Source organism: Ostrea edulis, chromosome 3 (assembly GCF_947568905.1).
Source record: "Ostrea edulis chromosome 3, xbOstEdul1.1, whole genome shotgun sequence".
Lineage (NCBI taxonomy): Eukaryota > Metazoa > Mollusca > Bivalvia > Ostreida > Ostreidae > Ostrea > Ostrea edulis.
The window spans coordinates 79,384,372-79,407,465 of record NC_079166.1 but is presented as its reverse complement, the minus strand read 5'-3'; the positions used below and the strand labels follow the sequence as shown (position 1 = coordinate 79,407,465).

Genomic DNA, 23,094 nt, shown 5'->3' with positions numbered 1-23,094 from the left:
AAAATAAAAAAGTTATTGACTGAAAACTTTAGGAATTGGACTTAGACTTTTTGTCGACGAGTAAAATGCAATCCTTATAGGGGGTGATTGTCTTATTATACACACTACAGCATTGTTTTTTACACCATTTTTCTCGTCTCAACGAGACGAAGACAATGATATCAAACACACGGAAATTGAACAATAAATAGGAATTTCACAGGCAAATAAGTAGTCATTTTTATCGTTCCTAGCAGAATATCCTCCTGTCAAAAATCGAATTTTTTATTTATTAAAGTATGTTAAAGTTTTTTATATCATTTTATTACACGTGAGAAGACGAGAAAAATGATATCAATATCCAATTTATAGCTTTATAAATAAAAGTTCCAGCTCTCAACATGTGTCGGAAACCTGGAGTCGGTTTTTTTTTATGGCAGATTCTGCCAGAGTTGAGGCCGACTCCAGGTTTCCCAATCCAAAACCCAGATATCTATACATTAAATTGTTTGTCTCGACGAGACGAGAAAGAATATGTAATCAGAATTTTGGTGGCTCAAAAAATAAAAAAGTTATTGACTGAAAACTTTAGGAATTGGACTTAGACTTTTTGTCGACGAGTAAAATGCAATCCTTATAGGGGGTGATTGCCTTATTATACACACTAGAGCATTGTTTCTTACACCATTTTTTTCGTCTGAAAGAAACGAAGACAATGGTATCAAACACAAGGAAATTGAACAATAAATAAAAATTTCACAGGCAAAAGGTAGTACTACCATTTTTATCGTTCCTAACAGAATATCCTCCTGTCAAAAATCGAATTTTTTATTTATTAAAGTATGTTAAAGTTTTTTATATCATTTTATTCCACGTGAGAAGACGAGAAAAATGATATCAATATCCAATTTATAGCTTTAAAAATAAAAGTTCCAGCTCTCAATATTTGTGGAGAACCTGGAGTCGGTTTTTTTATGTGGCAGATTCTGCCACCAAAAAAGGCCGTCTCCAGGTTTTCCGATCCAAAACCCAGATATATATACATTAAATTGTTTGTCTCGACGAGACGAGAAAGAATATGTAATCAGAATTTTGGTGGCTCAAAAAATAAAAAAGTTATTGACTGAAAACTTTAGGAATTGGACTTAGACTTTTTGTCGACGAGTAAAATGCAATCCTTATAGGGGATGATTGCCTTATTATACACACTAGAGCATTGTTTCTTACACCATTTTTTTCGTCTGAAAGAGACGAAGACAATGGTATCAAACACAAGGAAATTGAACAATAAATAAAAATTTCACAGGCAAAAGGTAGTACTACCATTTTTATCGTTCCTAGCAGAATATCCTCCTGTCAAAAATCGAATTTTTTATTTATTAAAGTATGTTAAAGTTCTTTATATCATTTTATTCCACGTGAGAAGACGAGAAAAATGATATCAATATCATAATTATAGCTTTAAAAATAAAAGTTCCAGCTCTCAATATTTGTGGAGAACCTGGAGTCGGTTTTTTTATGTGGCAGATTCTGCCACCAAAAAAGGCCGTCTCCAGGTTTTCCGATCCAAAACCCAGATATCTATACATTAAATTGTTTGTCTCGACGAGACGAGAAAGAATATGTAATCAGAATTTTGGTGGCTCAAAAAATAAAAAAGTTATTGACTGAAAACTTTAGGAATTGGACTTAGACTTTTTGTCGACGAGTAAAATGCAATCCTTATAGGGGGTGATTGTCTTATTATACACACTACAGCATTGTTTCTTACACCATTTTTCTCGTCTCAACGAGATGAAGACAATGGTATCAAACACAAGGAAATTGAACAATAGATAAGAATTTCACAGGCAAATAAGTAGTCATTTTTATCGTTCCTAGCAGAATATCCTCCTGTCAAAAATCGAATTTTTTATTTATTAAAGTATGTTAAAGTTTTTTATATCATTTTATTACACGTGAGAAGACGAGAAAAATGATATCAATATCCAATTTATAGCTTTATAAATAAAAGTTCCAGCTCTCAACATGTGTCGGAAACCTGGAGTCGGTTTTTTTTTTATGGCAGATTCTGCCAGAGTTGAGGCCGACTCCAGGTTTCCCAATCCAAAACCCAGATATCTATACATTAAATTGTTTGTCTCGACGAGACGAGAAAGAATATGTAATCAGAATTTTGGTGGCTCAAAAAATAAAAAAGTTATTGACTGAAAACTTTAGGAATTGGACTTGGACTTTTTGTCGACGAGTAAAATGCAATCCTTATAGGGGGTGATTGCCTTATTATACACACTAAAGCATTGTTTCTTACACCATTTTTTTCGTCTGAAAGAGACGAAGACAATGGTATCAAACACAAGGAAATTGAACAATAAATAAAAATTTCACAGGCAAAAGGTAGTACTACCATTTTTATCGTTCCTAACAGAATATCCTCCTGTCAAAAATCGAATTTTTTATTTATTAAAGTATGTTAAAGTTCTTTATATCATTTTATTCCACGTGAGAAGACGAGAAAAATGATATCAATATCATAATTATAGCTTTAAAAATAAAAGTTCCAGCTCTCAATATTTGTGGAGAACCTCAGCCCTCATGAAAATTTTAGTCTGAAATTTTCCTGAAACATTTCTGAAATTTTCCTGAAACATTCCAGAATTGTCTGTCTGAAACAAAAGTCTGAAACATGCCTGTAATTGGAACATTCTAGGCATGTTTCAGACTTGGTGTTTCAGCCAATTGCAAGTGATGTTTCAGCCAAAATTTCAGCAATGTTTCATACAGTTTTCAAACTATAAGTAAGCAAGGTTTCAGAAATATTCAGCAATTATTCAGTGCCGTTTCAGCAATTATTCAGCACTGTTTCAGAAATTATTCAGCACTGTTTCAGAAATTATTCAGCACTGTTTCAGCAAATATTAAGTACTGTTTCAGCAATTATTCAGCACTGTTTCAGCAATTATTCAGTGTTGTTTCAGCAAATATTAAGTACTGTTTCAGCAATTATTCAGTGCTGTTTCAGCAAATATTCAGTGCCGTTTCAGCAATAATACCCCACCTATTCAGCAATGTTACAGCACTTATTCAGCAAGGATATGCTAGCTTTTCATCCTGCAATATACTTTAAAAAATAATCGAGACAAATATATTTCAATTTTTATTTTTCATTCAAAATATCAAGTCTTAAATTGTCTTTTTCAGGCACTACCTTTTTTATAATTTAAATTTCCATTTACTGTTTACTTGGTATTACATCCTACCGGGTCTTCCCACCTCTCTGATTAGAAATAGCTAGCTGTTGTAGGCCTTATAGTCCACTATGAGGTAATCATTCTGATTGTCATATAGATCTATAGGCCTTGTCTGTATCCAACGAATTTTTAGGATAATCCACTTCTTAATTTGCTTGAATCCATCTGAAATTATACTAGCATACATGTACATTGTAAACTTAACAATGTGTTTAATCTTATAAATAATGATCGAAGTTCATATAAATTCATGATCTTAATTAATTCAACATGGAATGCTTCAAATTTATGTGATCGAAAGTTCTGATTTTTACATAGTACAGACACTTAATTAATAGGACTATTAGGTTAACATTAACACAAAAATTCATACCTCGAACTGCTAACAAAATGGCGTCGAAGATTCAGGCCAGGGAAACCAAGATCTGGAGGTTTTCATGCTTATGCATTCTCCCTCAAGGTATTTACTAAAATCTTTTCTTGGATCCTTTATACAGGAGAGTGGAATCGCATTAAATTCATCTTCACCCACTCATACAACGATGGCGTTATGATTTCAATACATGGCTGTTGATCAAACGAAATTTTTCCCGCGTGCAATACTTCCGTCTGCGATGAATATTAAACTGGTACCCTTATCGACCTCGCCTATTTCGTATGTAGGTAGCATCGATCAGCGGGGAACCAGTTTACAAATATTTTAAAAAAAATATTGTCAAAAGTATTATAGCTCTTAAAATAAAGGATATATTCCAATATTTCTCCTATAAAATTTTTTTATCGATTTTTTTAATACTTTGTAATTGATTGACAACTTCCGTCAACATCAGAAGAAAACACAGAAGATGGAGGCCGGAGGGGCAGTGCAGTGAGAAGATTCTGCCTTACTTAACATGTAAGTTTCAAAACCAAAATAATATAGGCTTAAATTATGATTGAAAATGACAGTCATATAAATAAATGGCACTTGGTTTCAATTTTGAAGTAGAGGTGACTGTCTAATGAAAGTCGCCGATTTTTTTTGATTTATTTTTTTAAACTTACGATTTTTGTTAGACCTAGGACACCCATGTTTTCTTATGTAACAGTGTGTAAAGATTTCAAGCTAAATGCACAATTGAATTTCACTGCCCACAGTTATAACAAGTAGGGATTACACACGTTGTAATTGTAAAACGACAAAGTTACGACGACCCGAATTTTCTCAACACAATTTCGCAATCTCTTGCTAGTGCCATTCTTCCATACTTTCACAACGTCTCGTAGGTTGAAAAATTCAAAAAATGCTTAATGCAGTTTTGTATTTGATTCCAATTGCAAAAATATACTATGGTAAAGCAGTTTAAGTATATCTATGACACAAAATGCTCTTGAATTCATACATTGAAATATTACGTCATTAGACCTGAATTACGATTATAAATCAAATATACAGCATGAGTAATACAGCAATAGATACTCAAGAATTTGCTTGAAATGTAGGACTGTGTGATTGTATTGTTATGGAGCCTCTAATTAATATATTCATATATTGTTATTATATTTTTTCAGTAAGTCATTCTTAGGAGAACTTCTTAGTAGATAATAAGCAGGCTGACTCTTTATAAATTGGGAAGAGGAAGGAGTCGGAACTGTACATTCTGGAGGGAGTGGCTTGTGCTGAGTTTTATTTTTTAAGGAAACTTCCATTCAACATGTTCAACAACAGAAAATTTGTGAATTAACCCACTGTAGAGTGCCAAAATCTGTTGCAACAGAATTATAGTTGCAGATTAATCTAATAGATCTGCCTGTGATGACCATGATTGGAACTATATCTTGTTTAGTAAATGGACTTAAATAATGATCAACTCCAAAAAGTACCAAAAACTGTTACAACAGAATTGCTACAGTATAGATGCCTGTGATGACCATGATGATCGAGACTAATATTTTTGATGAAGTGTTAAAGTGTATACACAGACACAAACATGGGCATAGTTAATTTGTTTTGTATTATATAATGTCCATTATGGGTTGATTTCATTGTCATGTCATATATTATGATTATAGTTTAAATAATTTATCTCCAAGGAATTTGTGTTTTCTCAGCATGATAAGTTGTCGCAATATTGCAGAGTTTCAGACAGTTTCAGCAATTTGAATGTTTCAGATGGAACTCAGCAATTTTAATTGATGTTTCAGACTGTCTCAGCAACTTGTCTGAATGTTTCAGTAATTAAGAAATGTTTCAGCAATGCTCAAGGTGTTTCAGCATATGTACTGAAACATTTTCAGCATTGATTCAGCAAGAAACATTTCAGTAAGCAATGTTTCAGTAATTAAGAAATGTTTCAGCAATGCTCAAGGTGTTTCAGCATATATGCTGAAACATGTTCAGCATTGATTCAGCAAGAAAAATTTCAGTAAGCAACGTTTCAGATTTGTTTCAGATATCTTTCAGCAAATTTTCAGCAAAATATTTTCATGAGGGTGGAGTCGGTTTTTTTATGTGGCAGATTCTGCCACAAAAAAAGGCCGTCTCCAGGTTTTCCGATCCAAAACCCAGATATCTATACATTAAATTGTTTGTCTCGACGAGACGAGAAAGAATATGTAATCAGAATTTTGGTGGCTCAAAAAATAAAAAAGTTATTGACTGAAAACTTTAGGAATTGGACTTGGACTTTTTGTCGACGAGTAAAATGCAATCCTTATAGGGGGTGATTGCCTTATTATACACACTAAAGCATTGTTTCTTACACCATTTTTTTCGTCTGAAAGAGACGAAGACAATGGTATCAAACACAAGGAAATTGAACAATAAATAAAAATTTCACAGGCAAAAGGTAGTACTACCATTTTTATCGTTCCTAACAGAATATCCTCCTGTCAAAAATCGAATTTTTTATTTATTAAAGTATGTTAAAGTTCTTTATATCATTTTATTCCACGTGAGAAGACGAGAAAAATGATATCAATATCATAATTATAGCTTTAAAAATAAAAGTTCCAGCTCTCAATATTTGTGGAGAACCTCAGCCCTCATGAAAATTTTAGTCTGAAATTTTCCTGAAACATTTCTGAAATTTTCCTGAAACATTCCAGAATTGTCTGTCTGAAACAAAAGTCTGAAACATGCCTGTAATTGGAACATTCTAGGCATGTTTCAGACTTGGTGTTTCAGCCAATTGCAAGTGATGTTTCAGCCAAAATTTCAGCAATGTTTCATACAGTTTTCAAACTATAAGTAAGCAAGGTTTCAGAAATATTCAGCAATTATTCAGTGCCGTTTCAGCAATTATTCAGCACTGTTTCAGAAATTATTCAGCACTGTTTCAGAAATTATTCAGCACTGTTTCAGCAAATATTAAGTACTGTTTCAGCAATTATTCAGCACTGTTTCAGCAATTATTCAGTGTTGTTTCAGCAAATATTAAGTACTGTTTCAGCAATTATTCAGTGCTGTTTCAGCAAATATTCAGTGCCGTTTCAGCAATAATACCCCACCTATTCAGCAATGTTACAGCACTTATTCAGCAAGGATATGCTAGCTTTTCATCCTGCAATATACTTTAAAAAATAATCGAGACAAATATATTTCAATTTTTATTTTTCATTCAAAATATCAAGTCTTAAATTGTCTTTTTCAGGCACTACCTTTTTTATAATTTAAATTTCCATTTACTGTTTACTTGGTATTACATCCTACCGGGTCTTCCCACCTCTCTGATTAGAAATAGCTAGCTGTTGTAGGCCTTATAGTCCACTATGAGGTAATCATTCTGATTGTCATATAGATCTATAGGCCTTGTCTGTATCCAACGAATTTTTAGGATAATCCACTTCTTAATTTGCTTGAATCCATCTGAAATTATACTAGCATACATGTACATTGTAAACTTAACAATGTGTTTAATCTTATAAATAATGATCGAAGTTCATATAAATTCATGATCTTAATTAATTCAACATGGAATGCTTCAAATTTATGTGATCGAAAGTTCTGATTTTTACATAGTACAGACACTTAATTAATAGGACTATTAGGTTAACATTAACACAAAAATTCATACCTCGAACTGCTAACAAAATGGCGTCGAAGATTCAGGCCAGGGAAACCAAGATCTGGAGGTTTTCATGCTTATGCATTCTCCCTCAAGGTATTTACTAAAATCTTTTCTTGGATCCTTTATACAGGAGAGTGGAATCGCATTAAATTCATCTTCACCCACTCATACAACGATGGCGTTATGATTTCAATACATGGCTGTTGATCAAACGAAATTTTTCCCGCGTGCAATACTTCCGTCTGCGATGAATATTAAACTGGTACCCTTATCGACCTCGCCTATTTCGTATGTAGGTAGCATCGATCAGCGGGGAACCAGTTTACAAATATTTTAAAAAAAATATTGTCAAAAGTATTATAGCTCTTAAAATAAAGGATATATTCCAATATTTCTCCTATAAAATTTTTTTATCGATTTTTTTAATACTTTGTAATTGATTGACAACTTCCGTCAACATCAGAAGAAAACACAGAAGATGGAGGCCGGAGGGGCAGTGCAGTGAGAAGATTCTGCCTTACTTAACATGTAAGTTTCAAAACCAAAATAATATAGGCTTAAATTATGATTGAAAATGACAGTCATATAAATAAATGGCACTTGGTTTCAATTTTGAAGTAGAGGTGACTGTCTAATGAAAGTCGCCGATTTTTTTTGATTTATTTTTTTAAACTTACGATTTTTGTTAGACCTAGGACACCCATGTTTTCTTATGTAACAGTGTGTAAAGATTTCAAGCTAAATGCACAATTGAATTTCACTGCCCACAGTTATAACAAGTAGGGATTACACACGTTGTAATTGTAAAACGACAAAGTTACGACGACCCGAATTTTCTCAACACAATTTCGCAATCTCTTGCTAGTGCCATTCTTCCATACTTTCACAACGTCTCGTAGGTTGAAAAATTCAAAAAATGCTTAATGCAGTTTTGTATTTGATTCCAATTGCAAAAATATACTATGGTAAAGCAGTTTAAGTATATCTATGACACAAAATGCTCTTGAATTCATACATTGACATATTACGTCATTAGACCTGAATTACGATTATAAATCAAATATACAGCATGAGTAATACAGCAATAGATACTCAAGAATTTGCTTGAAATGTAGGACTGTGTGATTGTATTGTTATGGAGCCTCTAATTAATATATTCATATATTGTTATTATATTTTTTCAGTAAGTCATTCTTAGGAGAACTTCTTAGTAGATAATAAGCAGGCTGACTCTTTATAAATTGGGAAGAGGAAGGAGTCGGAACTGTACATTCTGGAGGGAGTGGCTTGTGCTGAGTTTTATTTTTTAAGGAAACTTCCATTCAACATGTTCAACAACAGAAAATTTGTGAATTAACCCACTGTAGAGTGCCAAAATCTGTTGCAACAGAATTATAGTTGCAGATTAATCTAATAGATCTGCCTGTGATGACCATGATTGGAACTATATCTTGTTTAGTAAATGGACTTAAATAATGATCAACTCCAAAAAGTACCAAAAACTGTTACAACAGAATTGCTACAGTATAGATGCCTGTGATGACCATGATGATCGAGACTAATATTTTTGATGAAGTGTTAAAGTGTATACACAGACACAAACATGGGCATAGTTAATTTGTTTTGTATTATATAATGTCCATTATGGGTTGATTTCATTGTCATGTCATATATTATGATTATAGTTTAAATAATTTATCTCCAAGGAATTTGTGTTTTCTCAGCATGATAAGTTGTCGCAATATTGCAGAGTTTCAGACAGTTTCAGCAATTTGAATGTTTCAGATGGAACTCAGCAATTTTAATTGATGTTTCAGACTGTCTCAGCAACTTGTCTGAATGTTTCAGTAATTAAGAAATGTTTCAGCAATGCTCAAGGTGTTTCAGCATATGTACTGAAACATTTTCAGCATTGATTCAGCAAGAAACATTTCAGTAAGCAATGTTTCAGTAATTAAGAAATGTTTCAGCAATGCTCAAGGTGTTTCAGCATATATGCTGAAACATGTTCAGCATTGATTCAGCAAGAAAAATTTCAGTAAGCAACGTTTCAGATTTGTTTCAGATATCTTTCAGCAAATTTTCAGCAAAATATTTTCATGAGGGTGGAGTCGGTTTTTTTATGTGGCAGATTCTGCCACAAAAAAAGGCCGTCTCCAGGTTTTCCGATCCAAAACCCAGATATCTATACATTAAATTGTTTGTCTCGACGAGACGAGAAAGAATATGTAATCAGAATTTTGGTGGCTCAAAAAATAAAAAAGTTATTGACTGAAAACTTTAGGAATTGGACTTAGACTTTTTGTCGACGAGTAAAATGCAATCCTTATAGGGGGTGATTGTCTTATTATACACACTACAGCATTGTTTCTTACACCATTTTTCTCGTCTCAACGAGATGAAGACAATGGTATCAAACACAAGGAAATTGAACAATAAATAAGAATTTCACAGGCAAATAGGTAGTCATTTTTATCGTTCCTAGCAGAATATCCTCCTGTCAAAAATCGAATTTTTTATTTATTAAAGTATGTTAAAGTTCTTTATATCATTTTATTACACGTGAGAAGACGAGAAAAATGATATCAATATCCAATTTATAGCTTTATAAATAAAAGTTCCAGCTCTCAACATGTTTCGGAAACCTGGAGTCGGTTTTTTTTTTATGGCAGATTCTGCCAGAGTTGAGGCCGACTCCAGGTTTCCCAATCCAAAACCCAGATATCTATTCATTAAATTGTTTGTCTCGACGAGACGAGAAAGAATATGTAATCAGAATGTTGGTGGCTCAAAAAATAAAAAAGTTATTGACTGAAAACTTTAGGAATTGGACTTAGACTTTTTGTCAAGTAGAAATTAGTCCCTTCAGGGGCTTCATGTCATTTATACTCGACCTACAACAGTGTGCTTTACATCATTTTCTTTGTCTCATTGAGACGAGAAAGAATATGTAATTTAAAAATATATAGGGTTGATAATGAAAATTTTATGCCTCAAACCTTTTACAATTTGGACTTAGTCATTTTACAGCGAGTTATAAAAAATGCTTTTTGGGGCTGATTTCCTTATTTATTGTCACACCTTAATGTTTCTTATATCATCTTTTTCGTCTCAATGAGGCGAAGCAGCTGATACCAGGTTCATATTTCTAGCTTGATCAATATAATGATGAGCCTCCAAAAGCATTTTCAGTCATTCCTCGGAAAAAGTCTAAGTCCCAAATCAGGTTATCAGGGGTCAACATTTTTATTATTCATGTTATATAAAATATGATTATATATTCCTTCTCGTCTCTTCAAGACGAAAAAAATGATATAAAGATCTTTTAAATATCCTGAATAATAAAGTTTTAGGACATGAATATGTCTTTCTTATTTACCCTCCTAAAAGGGACATAATCTCAATAGGAATGTAAAGTATTTCAGGTGGCAAAATTTTTATTACTTGAGCTATGTCATTGTGCTTTATATCATTTTCTTCGTCTTAAAAAGACGAGAATGAATATGTAATTAAAATAAATGTAGGATGAAAAATGAAAATGTTATGCCCTAAACCTTTTACAATTTGGACTTAGTCATTTTACAGCGAGTGATAAAAAATGCTTTTTGGGGCTGATTTCCTTATTTATTATCACACCTTAATGTTTCTTATATCATTTTCTTCGTCTCAATGAGGCGAAACAGGTGATGCCAAGCTCTTATTTCTAGCTTGATAAATAAAATTATGAGCCCCCCAAAGCATTTTCAGTCATTCGTCGGGAAAAGTCTAAGTCCCAAATCAGGTTATCTGGGGTCAACATTTTTATTATTCATGTTACATAAAATATGATTATATATTCCTTCTCGTCTCCTCAAGACGAAAAAAATGATGTAAAGATCTTTTAAATATCCTGAATAATAAAGTTTTAGGACATGAATAGGTCTTTCTTATTTACCCTCCTAAAAGGGACATGATCTCAATAGGAATGTAAAGTATTTCAGGGAGTAAAAATCTTATTACTTGAGCTATGTCATTGTGCTTTATATCATTTTCTTCGTTTTAAAAAGACGAGAAAGAACATGTAATTAAAATAAATGTAGAATGAAAAATGAAAATGTTATGCACTAAACCTTTTACAATTTGGACTTAGTCATTTTACAGCGAGTGATAAAAAATGCTTTTTGGGGCTGATTTCCTTATTTATTATCACACCTTAATGTTTCTTATATCATTTTTTTCGTCTCAATGAGGCGAAGCAGGAGATATCAAGTTCATATTTCTAGCTTGATAAATATAATGATGAGCCCCCAAAAGCATTTTCAGTCATTTGTCTGAAAAAGTCTAAGTCCCAAATCAGGTTATCTGGGGTCAAGATCTTTATTATTCATGTTACATAAAATATGATTATATATTTCTTTTCGTCTCAAAAAGCCGAGAAAGACTATGGTAACAAAATATTTTTTGGATGACAAATACAGGACTGAGGGCTAACCCTAATTTTAAATCTCGCAGAGCTAGGGTTATGGCCCGTGCCTGGAGTTGGGGGTACCCTTTGGTCGGAAAAAATATTTGATGGCATATTCTTTTTCGCCTCATTGAGACGAAGAAAATGGTATAAAGCTCAATGTCATAGCTCAATCAATGAAAATTTGGCTTTCAAAAATCTATTAATTTCCTCATAAGGCATAAGCCTAATACTCTTATAAGGAAATTAATAGATTATTGGAAGCCATATTTTCATTTATTGAGCTATGATATTGAGTTTGATATCATTCTTTTCGTCTCAAAAAGGCGAGAAAGACTATGGTAACAAAATATTGTTTGGATGACAAATACAAGACTGAGGGCTAACCCTAATTTTAAATCTCGCAGAGCTAGGGTTATGGCCCGTGCCTGGATTTGGGGGTACCCTTTGGTCGGAAAAAATATTTGATGGCATATTCTTTTTCGCCTCATTGAGACGAAGAAAATGGTATAAAGCTCAATGTCATAGCTCAATAAATGAAAATTTGGCTCTCAAAAATCTACTAATTTCCTTATAAGGCATAAGCCTAATACTCTTATAAGGAAGTTAATAGATTATTGGAAGTCATATTTTCATTTATTGAGCTATGATATTGAGTTTGATATCATTCTCTTCGTCTCGAAAAGACGAGAAAGAATATGTAATTAAAATAAATGTAGGGTGGATAATGAAAATGTTATGCCCTAAACCTTTTACAATTTGGACTTAGTCATTTTACAGCGAGTGATAAAAAATGCTTTTTGGGGCTGATTTCCTTATTTATTATCACACCTTAATGTTTCTTATATCATTTTCTTCGTCTCAATGAGGCGAAACAGGTGATACCAAGCTCTTATTTCTAGCTTGATAAATAAAATTATGAGCCCCCCAAAGCATTTTCAGTCATTCGTTGGAAAAAGTCTAAGTCCCAAATCAGGTTATCTGGGGTCAACATTTTTATTATTCATGTTACATAAAATATGATTATATATTCCTTCTCGTCTCCCCAAGACGAAAAAAATGATGTAAAGATCTTTTAAATATCCTGAATAATAAAGTTTTAGGACATGAATAGGTCTTTCTTATTTACCCTCCTAAAAGGGACATAATCTCAACAGGAATGTAAAGTATTTCAGGTGGCAAAATTTTTATTACTTGAGCTATGACATTGTGCTTTATATCATTTTTTTCGTCTTAAAAAGACGAGAAAGAATATGTAATTAAAATAAATGTAGGGTGGATAATGAAAATGTTATGCCCTAAACCTTTTACAATTTGGACTTAGTCATTTTACAGCGAGTGATAAAAAAAAGTCCCCCACACCAGCGTACTGGTGCAGAGGACAAGTTATTGGGAGAAAAAAAAAGTCCCCCACACCAGCGTACTGGTGCAGAGGACAAGTTATTGGGAGAAAAACTATCTTTATCAGGAGACTTAGTGATATAAAGAAGTTCCTATTTGAGCTATATGTGCATTCCGTAGGCTAAAGTCCAAAATCAATTATGGCCACCTAAAATTAATATTTTTCAAGATACCCCAAAACTGATTGCATATTATTTGGGCCTTTTTTGAGACGAACAAATTGATATAAAGAACTTTGATGTACTCCAATAAATAAAGGAAAAAAAAATTCATGGCAGATTTTACCATATGCAATGAATTATATAGGAATTACATGGTTTTTCGGGGACAAAATCTATATTAATGGTCCTATCCCATGATATCTTATGTCATTTTCTTCGTCTTAACGAGACGAGAAAGAATATGTAATCCAATAATTGTTAGGGTGATAAATAAAGATTTTACCTCCCAAAAACTTGTGATTTTGGACTTAGAGTTTTTTCGACACGTGAAAAATACAAGTTTTGGGCTGTGGTTTTCTTATACATAGACCTAGCTCTATGAAGTTGACATCATTCTCTTCGTCTCGTTAAGACAAACAACATGATATAAGACACTATAAGATAGGACAATTAATAAATATTTTGTCTCCCAAAAGCTATGTATTTCCTATGTAATTCATTGCATATGGTAAAATCTGCCATCGAGGACATATTTTTTTTATTTATGGTCCTATCTCAAAGTTCTTTATATCATTTTGTTCGTCTCGTTGAGACGAAAAGAATGATGTAAAGAAGTCTGACATTGCTTGATAAATGAAAGTTTTTCCTATTTGGCCTATGTATACGTCTCGGACGCTATAGAGTCCAAAATCAATTATGGCCACCTAAAATTAATATTTTTCAAGATACCCCAAAACTGATTGCATATTATTTGGGCCTTTTTTGAGACGAACAAATTGATATAAAGAACTTTGATGTACTCCAATAAATAAAGAAAAAAAAAATTCATGGCAGATTTTACCATATGCAATGAATTATATAGGAAATACATGGTTTTTCGGGGACAAAATCTAAATTAATGGTCCTATCCCATGATATCTTATGTCATTTTCTTTGTCTTAACGAGACGAGAAAGAATATGTAATCCAATAATTGTTAGGGTGATAAATAAAGATTTTACCTCCCAAAAACTTGTGATTTTGGACTTAGAGTTTTTTCGACACATAGACCTAGCCAAATGAAGTTGATATCATTCTCTTCGTCTCATTGAGACGAATAAGATGGTATAAGATACTTTAAGATCGAGTAATAAATAAAGATTTCACATCCGAAAAACTGTGCATTTTTAAGTTTTTCCATGGGCGTGGCCAAATATATCTCATCGCATATATTTTTTTTATTTATTGTCCTATCTCAAAGTTCTTTATATCTTTTTTTTCGTCTTAACGAGACAAACACGAATATCTAATCCTATTTCTGATCGGATAATTATGAAGCTTTTTCTGAATGAATAAGTGATATTTTCCTCGGTTTCCGGATTTCCCGGACTCTCCTCCGGATAGGGGTGGGGGCATATAATTGGAAACCCCCTCTCCGAGGTGGGACTAAGATGCCCTTATGATATACACCCATAATAATACCTACTACCCTCGTTAAAGGCCTCCACGGGGCCTATGGCAGAATCTGCCATGAGTTTTTTCCGATTTTGTCCGGATCATTTCCGCTCCGGGTAAGGAAATTTCCAAAAACCAAGTCCATGGTCCGGTAGCCTACCTCCAAGTCACCCCATATACCAAATTGGGTTGAAAAATAATAATAACTAGTATCTTTTTCAGGGGGCTGAAAATGGCTATATTTTAACTAAAAAGCCCTACCCCCGGGGTGGGGGTGGGGGAGAAAATCGAAACCCCCCCTCCGAGGTCGGACGAAGGTCCCCTAATGATATATACCCATACTAATACCATACCCCATACATGAAGGCCTCCAGGGGGCCTATGGCAGATTCTGCCATAAAAATATGGCAGAATCTGCCATAGAAATCCTAAGGACGGCCTCAATAAACTGTGCAAGTTTTGTTATATATATCTAAACAAAATATTTACGAGTAAAAAGTTATGATTTAAAATGTGGAAAAAAATGCACACTTTTTAAAACTCCATTTTCGACCCCTACCGAGCTTCCATACTAGGCACTTCCAGAAATTTTTAAAACCCAGGTGCACAACTACAGCATGTCGTCTAACATCACTGAAAATTTCAGCACTCTAGCTTTTATCGTTTTTGAGTTTTTGTCTGGACAAAATGGTCATTAAAAAATCGATAAAAGGGGGATAACTTCCAACCGGAAGTGATTTTTCAAAAATTGAAACGGCGGTACAAACTTCAAATGGCAACGCATCAATCCTGAAAATTTGAAGCAAATCGATCCAGCCATCTCCGAGAAATCTTCTGCACAAAAATCGGTAAGGAGAAAAAAAAAAAAAACTAGATTCGATCTCGTTGCGAGCAACGAGTGGGTCTTCCGTCCAAATTTAGATGTGATTAGATAAGAATTTGACTGACATTTTCGTTCATAAATAATGATACAAATATATTGTCTAGACGAACAATTTAGCTTTGGTTATGTTTTACAAATATTGATCATTTAAATGTTATAAATTAAAGACTCTCTCTACCTCTCGGCAACTAATTAAAGGGGTCAGCTTTTTTTCGAGAAAAAAGTTAATAATGTTATTTACTGCGATACAGATTCAACTGATCAGGCGAGTCATGCCGCCTGGAGGCCTATTTTTTTTATATCATTCTAGATATATCTCGCAAAACTGAACAAATTTTGTTCTACATGTCCTATGGAAATTTTCTTAAGAAAAAAGTTATTGATTGCGATATTTATCATTTATCAGACTGTTAAGGCGAGTCATAAGGCCCGTGGGCCTTTTTCTTGATATCGTTTGAAAGATCTTGCAAACCTGAACAACTTTTGGTCTACATGTTTTATCAAAAGTTTCTCCAGAAAAAAGCTATTGATTGTGACACTAATCAAACTCTTCAGGCGAGCCATGAGGCTCGTTCGCCTTTTTCATGATGTTGTTTGAAAGATCTTACAAAACTGAACAACTTTTCCTCTAGATGTCTCATTAAAAGTTTCTTGACTAAAATGTTATAGATTACAACAATAACCCAACTGTTCAGGTGAGCCATGAGACCCGCAGGCCTTATTCTTAACATCGTTAGTAACGCTTGCGAATCTGAACAACTTTTGTTCTACATGTCTTATCAAAAGTTTCTCGAGAAAAAAGTTATTAATGTTATTAATTGTGATACAAATTCGACTGTTCAGGCGAGCCATGACCCCTGCAGGCCTATTTTTTGATATCATTAGATACATCTTGCAAAACTGAACAACTTTTATTCTACATGTTTCATCAAAGTTTCGTGACGAAAAAGTTAATCATTGTAACAGAAATTCAATGGTTCAGGCGAGCCATGAAGCCCATGGGCCCATTTCTTGATACGGCACGAAAGATCTCAATAAACTGTACAACTTTTGTTAGATATGTCTAAACAAAATATTTACGAGTATAACGTTATGCGACATTTATCACTGTTAAGGCGAGTCATAAGGCCCGTGGGCCTTTTTCTTGATATCATTTGAAAGATCTTGCAAAACTGAACAACTTTTGTTCTACATGTCTTATCAAAAGATTCTCGAGAAAAAAGTAATAGTGACACTGATCAAACTGTTCAGGCGAGCCATGAGGCCCGTTGACCTTTTTCATGATGTTGTTCGAAAGATCTTGCAAAACTGAACAACTTTTGTTCAAGATGTCTTATTAAAAGTTTCTTGACAAAAATGTTATAGATTGCAACAATAACCCAACTGTTCAGGTGAGCCATGAGACCCGCAGGCCTATTTATTAACATCGTTAGTTAACCCTTGCGAAACTGAACAACTTTTGTTCTACATGTCTTGTCAAAAGTTTCTCGAGAAAAAAGTTATTAATGTTATTAATTGTGATACAAATTCGACTGTTCAGGCGAGCCAATGATGCCCTGAGGCCTAGTTTTTGATATCATTAGATAGATCTTGCAAACCTGAACAACTTTTATTCTACATGTCTTATCAAAAGTTTCGTGAGAAAAAAGTTAATCATTGTAACAGAAATTCAATGGTTCAGGCGAGCCATGAGGCCTATGGGCCCATTTCTTGATATGACATGAAAGATCTCAATAAACTGTACAACTTTTGTTATATATGTCTAAGCAAAATATTTACGAGTAAATAGTTATGATTTAAAACGTGGAGAAAAATGAGACACTTTTTTAAACCCCATTTTCGACCCCTACCGAGCTTCCATACTAGGCACTTCCGGAAATTTTTTAAAACCCAGGTGCACAACTACAACATGTCGTCTAACATCACTGAAAATTTCAGCACTCTAGCTTTTATCGTTTTTGAGTTTTTGTCTGGACAAAATGGTCATCTGAAAATCGATAAAAGGGGGATAACTTCCAACCGGAAGTGATTTTTCAAAAATTGAAACGGCGGTACAAACTTCAAATGACAACGCATCAATCCTGAAAATTTGAAGCAAATCGATCCATCCATCTCCGAGAAATCTTCTGCACAAAAATCGGTAAGGAGAAAAAAAAAGAATAATAATAATAACTAGTGATCCTAATTGTTCGCGAACAATTAGAGGGCTTTCCACCTGCAATGATTTTAAAAAAGACATTTAAGAATATTTAAGATGATGTACGAAACTCAAAATGACCAAGAAAATTTCATTAATAATTTTCACGATGACCTTGACCTTTGACCTTGACCTCATTTTGAAGGTCAAAGGTCATCGGTCTTAATGCAAGTGATCCCATGTCTCTATCTATATTAATGTAAAAGCTATAAGCTTAAAAAAATGTTAATCAAGATATTTAGGGGCAATAATTTGTTAAGGGGTTTTTGGTTCCTTTCGGTTAGCTTCTCAATGCTAAAAATACTTTGAAAGACCTTGAAAATGAAAAAAAATTAATTTTGGTGATGACCTTGACCTTTGACCTTGACCTCATTTTGAAGGTCAAAGGTCATCGGTCTTAATGCAAGTGGTCCCATGTCTCTATCTATATTAATATAAAAGTTATAGGCTTAGATAATGATATTGGAGACTTTCAGGGGCAATAACTATGCTTAAGGGTTTTTGTATCCCTTTGATTATTTTTTCTTTGCAAGAGGGTTTTACTGTGAATTCATTAGCGAAGGTTTCGTGTCTCTATGACTTTCCGTTAAGTAGGAGTAGCGATAACAAGGTTTTCGACGCGAGTCTCCGAAATTCACAGAAGGGTCAGAGTTCAAAGTTGTAATGCATACTATCAAAACCAATCAAGAAGTCAATACTTATCCATATAATATTTCAACGCTATCTTAAGCAGGAAAGAGAGTATAAAAAGTGCTATTTTTTCCTCTTTTCTGATGACCTTGACCTTTGACCTTGACCTAATTTTCAAGGTCAAAGGTCACCGATCCTATTCCAGTTGGTCCCATGTCTCTACGACAAACCGTGCTCAAGCTCGACATGTTTTACGAATAAATCGCAAAACATAGAGAGGCATTAACTCCCCTTAGGGGACACCGAACCCCTTCATTTGAAATTCTTCGCTTCTACTAATTACCCTCTATGTTTTAGAAAAGGTTTCATCCTCCTATCATTTACGGTTACAAAGTAGAAGTGCTAACAATGATTTCTGCGAAAGGTCAAATAACTCCGTAAGGGGTCAAAGTTCAATTACGCAGGGTGAACTGTATTCGTTTCTCAAGAAGTACTATATGATGGACTATAAACTTTTTCGATAAGTCTTAAGACGAAGATTTTTTTTGACGGCAGGAAAATAATAATAATAACTAGTGATCCTAATTGTTCGCGAACAATTAGAGGGCTTCCCACCTTCTAGCGGTTTTTCAGTAGTGTTGAAATGCTAAAAGCCCCCCCCCCCCTACCCCACCCCACCCTCACCCAAAAAAAAAAAAAAAAAAAAAAAAAAAAAAAAATGGATTTGGCTAGAAAAGAAATTCAAATTTGCCGCCTAAATTTGAGTGTTGAGGTGTGTTCAATGCTTGGTTTCGCATTAAGTACCCGTCAAATTTGAGGGAGAAAAGGGGTGTGGGTGTTGGGTAGCCAGCACATATGCACATATCAGGTAAAAGTGTAATGGGACTTGTGCAGGTGTTTGGGGTGACTTTAGACCTGTTAGATGTGATATTTGGAGGTGCAAAGAAACCGGATGTGCCATTTTCCTAGATTGTAGTAACTGCTGGTGCATGCTGGGAGTCTATACAAGCCTCATGTTGTCAGATGTTGTGAAGATGCACTGGATTTGACCGTGTGTGTTGTGGATTGTGGAATTGAATATACAGTTTGTAATGGCTCATCCTATGTGTTCTAATTCACGGAGACAATGTCTTTCAGTCATTTCACCCAAGGAGGCATGCATATACGGATTGATAGGCTTTGACAACAAACAACCAAAATGGCGGCCGGTGAATTAGAAAGTGTCTGAGTGCATGTAGGATATCTGAACGGAGAATAGGAGTACTGCATCCCATCTGATCCTGCAGGTAAGTGTTTATTTGTTTACAATGACAGTCAGGATGGAATGTCAATGAGTTCAACTGTCAAGTAAAGTTGCATCATCATTATAAAAAAAAAAAACTTAGTCTTTATGTTGATGCAGGCAGACAATTGAATCTGGCCTATGTCTTTTCATGAATGTAAATGGAATTCATGTTTGATTGACAAGACAGTCAAGAAATGGAAGAAGTGGGTGTAGGTCAGATGTGTAGGTGTAGGTCAGATTAGCTAGAATCCTGTAATTGTTGCATGGCATGAGACCGGTCAAAATAGTGTATTGAAACAGCTGATCACAATCAGATCACTTGAAGGGTGGGGGATTTCTTCCTTGGGGACGACAGGCGTGATGGGTGGGTTGGCCTTACTCGTGGAGACTGGCCCCTGGATGCGTGACCTTGACCTTTGACCTTGACCCACTTTCAAGGTCAAACCTCAAAAATCCTGTTGTTGGGCATGAAACCGGTCAAAATAGTGCATTATAAACAGCTGATCACAGACAGATCACTTGAAGGGTGGGGGGTTTCTTCCTTGGGGACGACAGGCGTGATGGGTGGGTTGGCCTTACTCGTGGAGACTGTCCCCTGGATGCGTGACCTTGACCTTTGACCTTGACCCACGTTCAAGGTCAAACTTCAAAAACCCATGGGGGAGAAAGTGTGACCTTGACCTTTGACCTTGACCTGATTTTGAAGGTCAGAGAGGTCACGGGGCTTCGTTTAAGTGGTCCTGCGTCTCTATCTACATCCGTGAAGAAGTTGTGGGCTCGAACGACGACGTCGGAGACTTTCGGGGGGCGAGAACCGTGCTTCGGGGTTCTCGGTTTCCCCCGGTCAACTTCTCTGTGCGAGGGTCTTTTACGGTGAAATCGTCGGTCAAGGTCTCGCCTCTCCACGACTCGCGGTCTGGTAGGAGTAGCGATAACGGGGTTTTCGACGTTAAGTCGCCGCCTTTCGCAGAGCGGTCAAAGTTCAGAGTTGTAATTCAGGATTCCGAGACCGGTCCAGAATTCCATGCTGACCCATGTGATATTTCGATGCTATCTGAAGCGGGAAAGAGCGTATAAAAAGTGCCATTTTCTGGCCATTCTGGATGACCTTGACCTTTGACCTTGACCTACTTTTTCAAGGTCAAGGTCACCCAACCCGTCCCAGTGGGTTCCGTCTCTCTACGACGAAGACTTTAGGAGTCGTCAATTTGTAGGGGACAAATCGCAAAACATGAGGGGGCATTAACTCCCTTTAGGGGACACCGAATCCCTTCATTTGAAATTCTTCGCTTCTACTCATTGACCTCTATGCTTCAGCAAAGGTTTCATCCTCCTATCCTTTACGGTGAAAAAGGAGTAGCGATAACAATGATTTCTGCTAACAGGTCCGATAACTCTGTAAGGGGTCAAAGTTCCATGACGCAGGGTGAAATGTATTCGTTTCTCAAGAAGTGCTCTAGGATGGACTCTAAAGTTTTTCGATAAGTCTTAAGACGAAAATTTTTTTTGACGGCAGGAAAATAATAATAATAATAAACAGAACAATAACAATAGGACTTTCCACAGAAAGGTGGAAAGCCCTAACTAGTGATCCTAATTGTTCGCGAACAATTAGAGGGCTTTCCACCTGCAATGATTTAAAAAAAGACATTTAAGAATATTTAAGATGGTGTACGAAACTCGAAATGACCAAGAAAATTTAATTAATAATTTTCACGATGACCTTGACCTTTGACCCTCACCTCATTTTGAAGGTCAAAGGTCATCGGTCTTAATGCAAGTGATCCCATGTCTCTATCTATATTAATGTAAAAGATATAAGCTTAAAAAAATGTTAATCAAGATATTCAGGGGCAATAATTTGTTTATGGGTTTTCGGTTACTTTCGGTTAACTTATCAATGATAAAAATACTTTTAAAGACCTTGAAAATGGAAAAAATTTAATTTTGATGATGACCTTGACCTTTGACCTTGACCTCATTTTGAAGGTCAAAGGTCATCGGTCTTAATGCAAGTGGTCCCATGTCTCTATCTATATTAATATAAAAGTTATAGGCTTAGATAATGATATTGGAGACTTTCAGGGGCAATAACTATGCTTAAGGGTTTTTGTATCCCTTTGATTATTTTTTCTTTGCAAGAGGGTTTTACTGTGAATTCATTAGCGAAGGTTTCGTGTCTCTATGACTTTCCGTTAAGTAGGAGTAGCGATAACAAGGTTTTCGACGCGAGTCTCCGAAATTCACAGAAGGGTCAAAGTTCAAAGTTGTAATGCATACTATCAAAACCAATCAAGAAGTCCATACTTACCCATAAAATATTTCAACGCTATCTTAAGCAGGAAAGAGAGTATAAAAAGTGCTATTTTTTCCTCTTTTCTGATGACCTTGACCTTTGACCTTGACCTAATTTTCAAAGTCAAAGGTCACCGATCCTATTCCAGTTGGTCCCATGTCTCTACGACAAACCGTTCTCAAGCTCGACATGTTTTACGAATAAATCGCAAAACATAAAGAGGCATTAACTCCCTTTAGGGGACACCGAATCCCTTCACTTTAAATTCTTCGCTTCTACTAATTACCCTCTATGTTTTAGAAAAGGTTTCATCCTCCTATCATTTACGGTTACAAAGTAGAAGTGCTAACAATGATTTCTGCGAAAGGTCAAATAACTCCGTAAGGGGTCAAAGTTCAATTACGCAGGGTGAACTGTATTCGTTTCTCAAGAAGTACTATATGATGGACTATAAAGTTTTTCGATAAGTCTTAAGACGAAGATTTTTTTTGACGGCAGGAAAATAATAATAAACAGAACAATAACAATAGGACTTTCCACAGAAAGGTGGAAAGCCCTAACTAGTGATCCTAATTGTTCGCGAACAATTAGAGGGCTTCCCACCTTCTAGCGGTTTTTCAGTAGTGTTGAAATGCTAAAAGCCCCCCCCCCCCTACCCCACCCCACCCTCACCAAAAAAAAAAAAAAAAAAAATGGATTTGGCTTGAAAAGAAATTCAAATTTGCCGCCTTGAGTGTTGTAGTGTTGGAGATTAAGGCCTTGGTTTCGCACGATAGTACCGGTCAAATATTTGAAAAAAAGGGGTGTGAGTGTTTCATAACCGGCACATATCAGGTAAAAGTGTAATAGGACTTGTGCAGGTGTTTGGGGTGACTTTAGACCTGTTAGATGTGATATTTGGAGGTGCAAAGAAACCGGATGTGCCATTTTCCTAGATTGTAGTAACTGCTGGTGCATGCTGGGAGTCTATACAAGCCTCATGTTGTCAGATGTTGTGAAGATGCACTGGATTTGACCGTGTGTGTTGTGGATTGTGGAATTGAATATACAGTTTGTAATGGCTCATCCTATGTGTTCTAAATCAC

The 23,094-nt window shown here is 35.0% G+C and overlaps 4 long non-coding RNA genes across 4 annotated transcripts; 2 read left to right on the top strand and 2 right to left on the bottom strand.

Annotated features, from left to right (window-relative positions):
* Nucleotides 1-3,123: 3,123 nt before the first annotated feature.
* Nucleotides 3,124-3,949, bottom strand: LOC130052919 (uncharacterized). Its single transcript, XR_008801297.1, has 2 exons — nt 3,604-3,949; nt 3,124-3,395 (listed from the first exon to the last, which is right to left on the bottom strand). It is a non-coding gene; the product is annotated as an uncharacterized LOC130052919 (long non-coding RNA).
* A 76-nt stretch (nt 3,950-4,025) lies between these two features.
* Nucleotides 4,026-5,302, top strand: LOC130052918 (uncharacterized). The gene is made up of 2 exons (XR_008801293.1): nt 4,026-4,125; nt 4,782-5,302. It is a non-coding gene; the product is annotated as an uncharacterized LOC130052918 (long non-coding RNA).
* A 1,503-nt stretch (nt 5,303-6,805) lies between these two features.
* LOC125667284 (uncharacterized) lies at nt 6,806-7,631 on the bottom strand. Its single transcript, XR_007367119.2, has 2 exons — nt 7,286-7,631; nt 6,806-7,077 (listed from the first exon to the last, which is right to left on the bottom strand). It is a non-coding gene; the product is annotated as an uncharacterized LOC125667284 (long non-coding RNA).
* A 76-nt stretch (nt 7,632-7,707) lies between these two features.
* Nucleotides 7,708-8,984, top strand: LOC130052917 (uncharacterized). Its single transcript, XR_008801292.1, has 2 exons — nt 7,708-7,807; nt 8,464-8,984. It is a non-coding gene; the product is annotated as an uncharacterized LOC130052917 (long non-coding RNA).
* The last annotated feature ends 14,110 nt before the right edge of the window (nt 8,985-23,094 follow it).